Genomic DNA, 6,731 nt, shown 5'->3' on the forward strand with positions numbered 1-6,731 from the left:
CCATTCAGCTTAAGCCAAAAGAAGGACAGTTTCATGGGTTGTGTTCTGGACCACCTCCTTTAACTTGGAAAGATGGCAGCTGAGCATGTGTAGAGAGAACATTTAAGAAAGGCTTATCTGAGCCCAAACATCCACCAAAAAAGGAGCTTGTTTGCTGCCTCTCTGCCTGGCTCATTGCTCTGTCCTTGCCTTGGCCTGTGATGCACCAGAGCCATTCAATTGCTTTTGCTGTAGGGATGAAGCATAATGACCTATCCTCAGAGTGGGTTACATGTTTCCTTCTTATGAGTCATTGCTCTGGACTTATCTCCTTCCAATCAACCTCTGCTGAGGACAAGCAATCCTGCAGCATCTCCATATAGCATTTGAGTGGAACATTCAATCACTGCCAATGAAGAGAAGCAGCATGAATCAATTACCTACTAGGCTCAGAGGAGTGGCATCCCCCCTCCACCCTCGGCAGAGTCTCTTGCTGGATTCTAAGGAGGAGGCACACTCCAAAACACAGAGAAGCATAATACCGCCAATATTGGAGGCAATAGCCTAGACATTAATAGCCATTTACATTGTGATCCACCTTGAGGTGTTTTGACAAAGGATGGGATATAAATTGTTTAAATATGTCAACATGCAAATAAATTAATTCCTATATCCTCCATTAATTTGTATAATCCATTTTTAAGGCCATCATTTCATATTGTGGTAGAAAATTCAAACGTGTAACTTTGTGTTGTATGAATAAGTACTTTCTTTTGTTTGTCCTGAATCTTGGAACATTTGCAGCTTCAATGGATGACTCTGGGTTCTAATATAATGAGTGGAAGACAAACTTCTCTTACCGTCCTCGGGTCCAGTATTGGACCACTTTGACTGGATATCCCCAGCCGATGTGGACAGACTCCTCCGAGCTGGAAAGCCCACCACCTGTCCTCTCGACCCGTGCCCGTCTTGGCTGATTAGAGCGTGTCCAGACGAGGTGCGGGCCCTCCTGGGGGATATCATCAATTTGTCTCTTGGCACGGGGACATTCCCAGGGGAACTGAAGGAGGCAGTGGTGCGCCCGCTCTTAAAGAAAACATCATTAGATCCTTTAGATCTATCCAATTACCGCCCGGTTTCGAATCTTCCATTCCTGGGCAAGGTGATTGAGAGAGCGGTTGCTGAACAGCTTGGTAGGTTTCTGGATGAAACATCGGCTCTGGATCCATTCCAGTCCGGCTTCCGCGCTGGTCATGGGACCGAGGCGGCTCTGGTTGCCCTAACAGATGATCTCCGCAGGCAGCTGGATCGAGGTGGGTCGGGGCTGCTGATTCTTCTAGACCTGTCAGCAGCCTTCGACATGGTCGATCACGAACTCCTGGACCACCGCCTTGCCGACGTGGGGATCCAGGGCACAGTCCTTCAATGGCTGCGCTCGTTTCGCTCTGGTCGGGGACAGAGGGTGGCGCTTGGGGGGGAATTGTCATTGCGCCACTCCTTGGTGTGTGGAGTGCCTCAGGGTGTGATACTCTCCCCGATGCTTTTTAACATCTTTATGCGCCCCCTCGCCCAGCTTGTCCGGAGTTTTGGGCTGGGTTGCCATCAGTATGCCGATGACACCCAACTCTATCTGTTGATGGATGGCCATCCTGACTCGGCCCCAGACACACTGACCAGATGTTTGGAAGCTGTGGCTGGATGGTTACGTGGGAGCTGGTTGAAGTTAAATCCTTCAAAGACAGAGGTCCTCTGGCTGGGACGGGACGATATGGGATTGGGGGGGCAACTCCCATCTCTTGTGGGGGTGCAATTAGTGCCAACACCGTCCGTTAAGAGTTTGGGTGTAATCTTCGATACCTCCCTCTCTATGGAGGTGCAGATTACAGCTATAACAAAGGCGGCATTTTTTCATCTCCGCCAAGCTAAGCAGTTGGCCCCTTATCTCTCTCGCCCTGACCTAGCCACTGTGATCCACGCGACGGTCACCTCCAGACTGGATTATTGTAACTCGCTCTACGTGGGGCTGCCCTTGAGACTGACCCAGAAACTCCAGCGGGTGCAGAATGCCGCGGCGAGACTCCTTATGGGGTCTTCGCTGTGAGATCACATTCATCCGGTACTATACCAGGTGCACTGGCTCCCAGTGGAGTACAGGATCAGGTTTAAGGTGCTGGTTTTAACCTTTAAAGCCCTATACGGCCTAGGACCCTCGTACCTACGGGACCGCCTCTCCTGGTATGCCCCACAGAGGAACCTACGGTCTGCAAATAAAAACACCCTGAAGGTCCCAGGCCTCAGAGAGGTTAGGCTGGCCTCAACTAGAGCCAGGGCTTTCTCGGCTGCGGCTCCAATCTGGTGGAACGCTCTGTCACAAGAGACTAGGGCCCTGCGGGACCTGACATCTTTCCGCAAGGCCTGCAAGACAGAGTTGCTCCACCAGGCCTTTGGTCAGGGCCCAGCCTGACTCCCTCCTCTGGCAACCTGCACAGAATTTTGCTCAACGGTTGCCATTAATTTGATTTTAATTAATTTTTATAATGAAATGTTTTTAGAATGTTGGATTATTTGATTGTTTGATTATTTGATTGTTGTTAGCCGCCCTGAGCCCGGCTTCGGCTGGGGAGGGCGGGATATAAATAAAATTTATTGTTATTATTATTATTATTATTATTATTATTATTATTACCCACTTTCTCTGTATCATGCTTAATTTCATATGCCTCTATCATCTCTGTCTTCAGCTCGCCTTTTTTTCTTTCTGAAGTGAAAGGCAGACGGAAGCAGTTCTTATTCCAAAATACTCTAAAAGTACACCTTTGTGCTGCAAATGTAAGGAATGTGCTTCACTGTACTACTAAGATACACAATTTGTATCTTAATAGTACAGAATTTTTGCAGAACTCTGCAAAATGGGTTGCAGAATGGGAGAATCAAGCAGCTTGACCAGAACCCAGTTAAGTCAGGATCTTGGATTTGAGGAAACAAGAGAAGAGGGGGAAACAGACATTTCGGCTTTGTAAAGGAAATATAGGATCCTTTTATAGATTCTGCTGTTATATAAACATTCAAATTTTGCATATAAATTTGTTTGGGGATTATGGCATGAACTTGTTAAACCTGACCCACCCTGGGATCAAATTGCAAGGTGGTAGATTCATTGAAAAATAGCATGTAGGCTGTATATAGTTGGCAAAAGACTTTAGTACTTGAACTGGTGGACTGGAAGGCTTGTAGCCAGAAGGTATACTGGAGAACCAGAACAAAGGATGAAGAGATCAAGGCATGATCTCAAGAGACAAAGGAAGAAACCCTGCTAAAGGGCACCATTCTAACATCTTAAGAACTGCCTGGCTGTCATATGTTGATAGGGAATGTTTTAGGCTGGAGGGAAAGTAGATTTGCGTTTAACTCTTTGTTTATATGCTCTTTTGCTCCAAATGGAAGGAAAGCTATGCATATTTACAGCTATTCCTATGTTAAACCTATTCCCTAACAATGACCTTAAAACCACCAAAATCTTTTACTAATCTTTTGTTCTTGTTTTCACATAACTTGCATGTTGTTGTTGTTTAGCCATTTAGTCGTGTCCGACTCTTCGTGACCCCATGGACCAGAGCACGCCAGGCACTTCTGTCTTCCATTGCCTCCTGCAGTTTGGTCAAACTCATGTTCATAGCTTCGAGAACACTGTCCAACCATCTCATCCTCTGTTGTCCCCTTCTCCTTGTGCCCTCAATCTTTCCCAACATCAGGGTCTTTTCCAGGGAGTCTTCTCTTCTCATGAGGTGGCCAAAGTACTGGAGCCTCAGCTTCAGGATCTGTCCTTCCAGTGAGCACTCAGGGCTGATTTCCTTCCGAATGGATGGGTTTGATCTTCTTGCAGTCCATGGGACTCTCAAGAGTCTCCTCCAGCACCATAATTCAAAAGCATCGATTCTTCGGCGATCAGCTTTCTTTATGGTCCAGCTCTCACTTCCATACATCACTACTGGGAAAAATAACTTGAATGGTCTCCTTTAATAGGCTGCCCCATGTCTAGTGCCACATGCTAAGATACCTGGAAGTGTTCTTGGGGGAGACACAGGGAATTTTAGGCCGATTGGTGAAAGCCAACGACTATTTCACTTGGTAGCAGAAAAGGTGTAAAAGAAAGGGATCTACTCCAACCAGGCTGCATCTCCCTCTCCTCATCACAGCACAGGACCCAAGAAAACTGGAGTGTTGTGGCAGGCTTCAATGAAAGTGAGCATCTTCTTTCACACAATCTCCCCCACTTTGTTTTCCATCCAGTCTCACTATTCTGTGACATTTTGGTTGGTCAACAGTTTTAAGCTTTAGCCATGCACACTAATGTAACCTACCTCTTCCTCTGCTTAGCTTCTTTGGTAGTTTCCTCCTGGGGGGGTATGATTTTTAAAATTTGGTGTGCAGAGGACTGGCAAATGGCACCCAAAATGATCTCAGCATCCCTGCGGTGAAGTAAGGGGAAGCACTTCATCCTTTCTTCTGCCTGCTACAGCACAGCACAGATCCTTACTGAGGCTCTAGGCTTGTCATTCTATCAGACTCAATGCAGTCATCACAAGGGATGGCTGAACCTCAACATTCATTTAAGGAAAAAGTTCTCCCAAAGGTTTTTTGAGCCTCTTGGAACCAAAATGCAGTCAAATTACAGGATCTTCTATAAGGCTGAGATTTTTGAATCCGAAAAGACAAGGTTAAAAAGAGAGCACAACACTTTCCTTTGTTGCCAGTTAAGTACGGAGGAGGAATTTGATTCTGCTTGTATTTAATGAGAAATGGCCTGATCTGCACTTTCAGAAACAAAATGATCAAGGGCATATAAACTCTCTTATGAAGAAAGGTTGCAGCGTTTGGACTTTTTTCTATACTAAAAAGGGGAGTAACAGGTGACATGCTAGTTCCAGGATCAGCAACCTTTTTCAGCAGGGGGCCGGTCCACCGTCTCTCAGACCATGTGGTGGGCCAGACTATATTTTTTGGGGGAAAATAAACGAATTCCTATGCCCCACAAATAACCTAGAGGTGCATTTTAAATAAAAGCACACATTCTACTCATGTAAAAACACGCTGATTCCCGGACTGTCCACGGGCCAGATTGAGAAGGCGATTGGGCTGGATCTGGCCCCCGGGCCTTAGGTTGCCTACTCCTGCGCTAGTTTATAAAACTATACATGGCATGGAAAAAGTGGACAAAGGTTTTTCTCCTTCCTTTATAACACTAGAACTCATGGACATCCAATGAAGTTGCAGGATTTAGGACAGATAAAAGAAAGTTCTTCACATGGAACTCACTCCTAGTGATGGCAGAGATGGCCAACAACTTGGATAGCTTTAAAGGAGGACTAGGTAACTTCATGGAGGAGGAGACTATCAATGGGTACTGGCCACGATGGCTGGATGGCTGTGCTCTGTCTCCTGAGCTGGAAGCAATAATGCTTCTGAATACCAATAGCTGGAAACCAAAAGCAAGATGAGTGCTTTTGTGCTCAGGTCCTGCTTGCAGGATTCCCACAGGCATCTGGTCAGCCACCGTGAGAGCAGATGGGCCACTGGCCTGCTCTTGCAGGCTCTTACTATTCCAAAGCACAACAGTCCTTTGAAATGTGTGCTTCTCTGCATTCTGCAACGGAGCTCCCCACACAAACAATCTGTACAAAAAATGCATCTACTAGGGGAAAGGGTACAGAAAAATGCATGTTAGTGAAACTACCAAAAAAAAACATTGTTAGCATAATGACTTGCAAAGTACGTAATTAGTGAAAACTACATACGAAAATGTATTTACTGGGAGAAAATGGCACTAAAATGCTAATGAATTTTCATGAGGATTCTTGTTTAGAATAATTGCCAATTGCTGTAGAAATGTGGAGAACTGAATTTAAAACCAGAAGAACGAGAAACTTAGAGAACTGCAATTCATCCATTCTTAGCTGCCAGCTAGAGTTCTAAGAAACAGATCAGGGTGAAGAAAATGATCGAGGCTGGTTCTAGAGGTAGGAGAGGGGGCAGATAGTTTTCTGGTTTTATTGCCGCTTTTTGCAATACCTTCCTAGCTTGTTTTCATTGAGCCTGGTATGGCTTCAGCCTCTAGGCAGCTTATTAAACTTCCCAAATCAAAGCCAATTATTCATCAGCTGAAGATCCATGGAAAATTGTTCATGCTTATTTTCCATGCAAACCATCTTTCTTTTTTTAATCTTTTGCTAGAGATCTGACTTTTTTCAGACCCAAGAGGGAGAATAGTAAGTGATCAAGAGAAAAAGCCCCTGATCATGAAACTTACAGGAACAAATAAGCATGGGCAGCTGTTAGCACTGCATCCAGCTGGTGCTTTCTGATTGCTTTAAAAATTGTTATCTTTTTGGTGCCCATTCAAGTATTAACAAATTACATTCCCCTTGGGTTGTCAGTTCAAATCCATCCCAGGTCAAGCGGTACCCAAAAGGCATTACATTCTGGATGGTTGCTTAGCTCAGTGCAGTGAAAGGGTGGGATTAGTTGGTGGTGGTGTCAAAAGCATAATGGAAGACACAGCTTTTGGGGTCTCAGTCAGTATACTCAGGCGAGATGACTAGGAGCCAATGACTACCTCCTTTAATCTCATTGTACACTTCGGTAAACAATGGTCACACCGGCTTTCCACAGCCTGGTGCCCTCCAGATGTTCAGCCCCTCCAGACACCCTTTTCATCCTATATTCATGATGATTTGTGCTTATGATGCTCTCAG

The sequence above is a fragment of the Podarcis pityusensis genome (genome assembly GCF_964106645.2).
Source record: "Podarcis pityusensis genome assembly, chromosome: Z".
NCBI lineage: Eukaryota > Metazoa > Chordata > Lepidosauria > Squamata > Lacertidae > Podarcis > Podarcis pityusensis.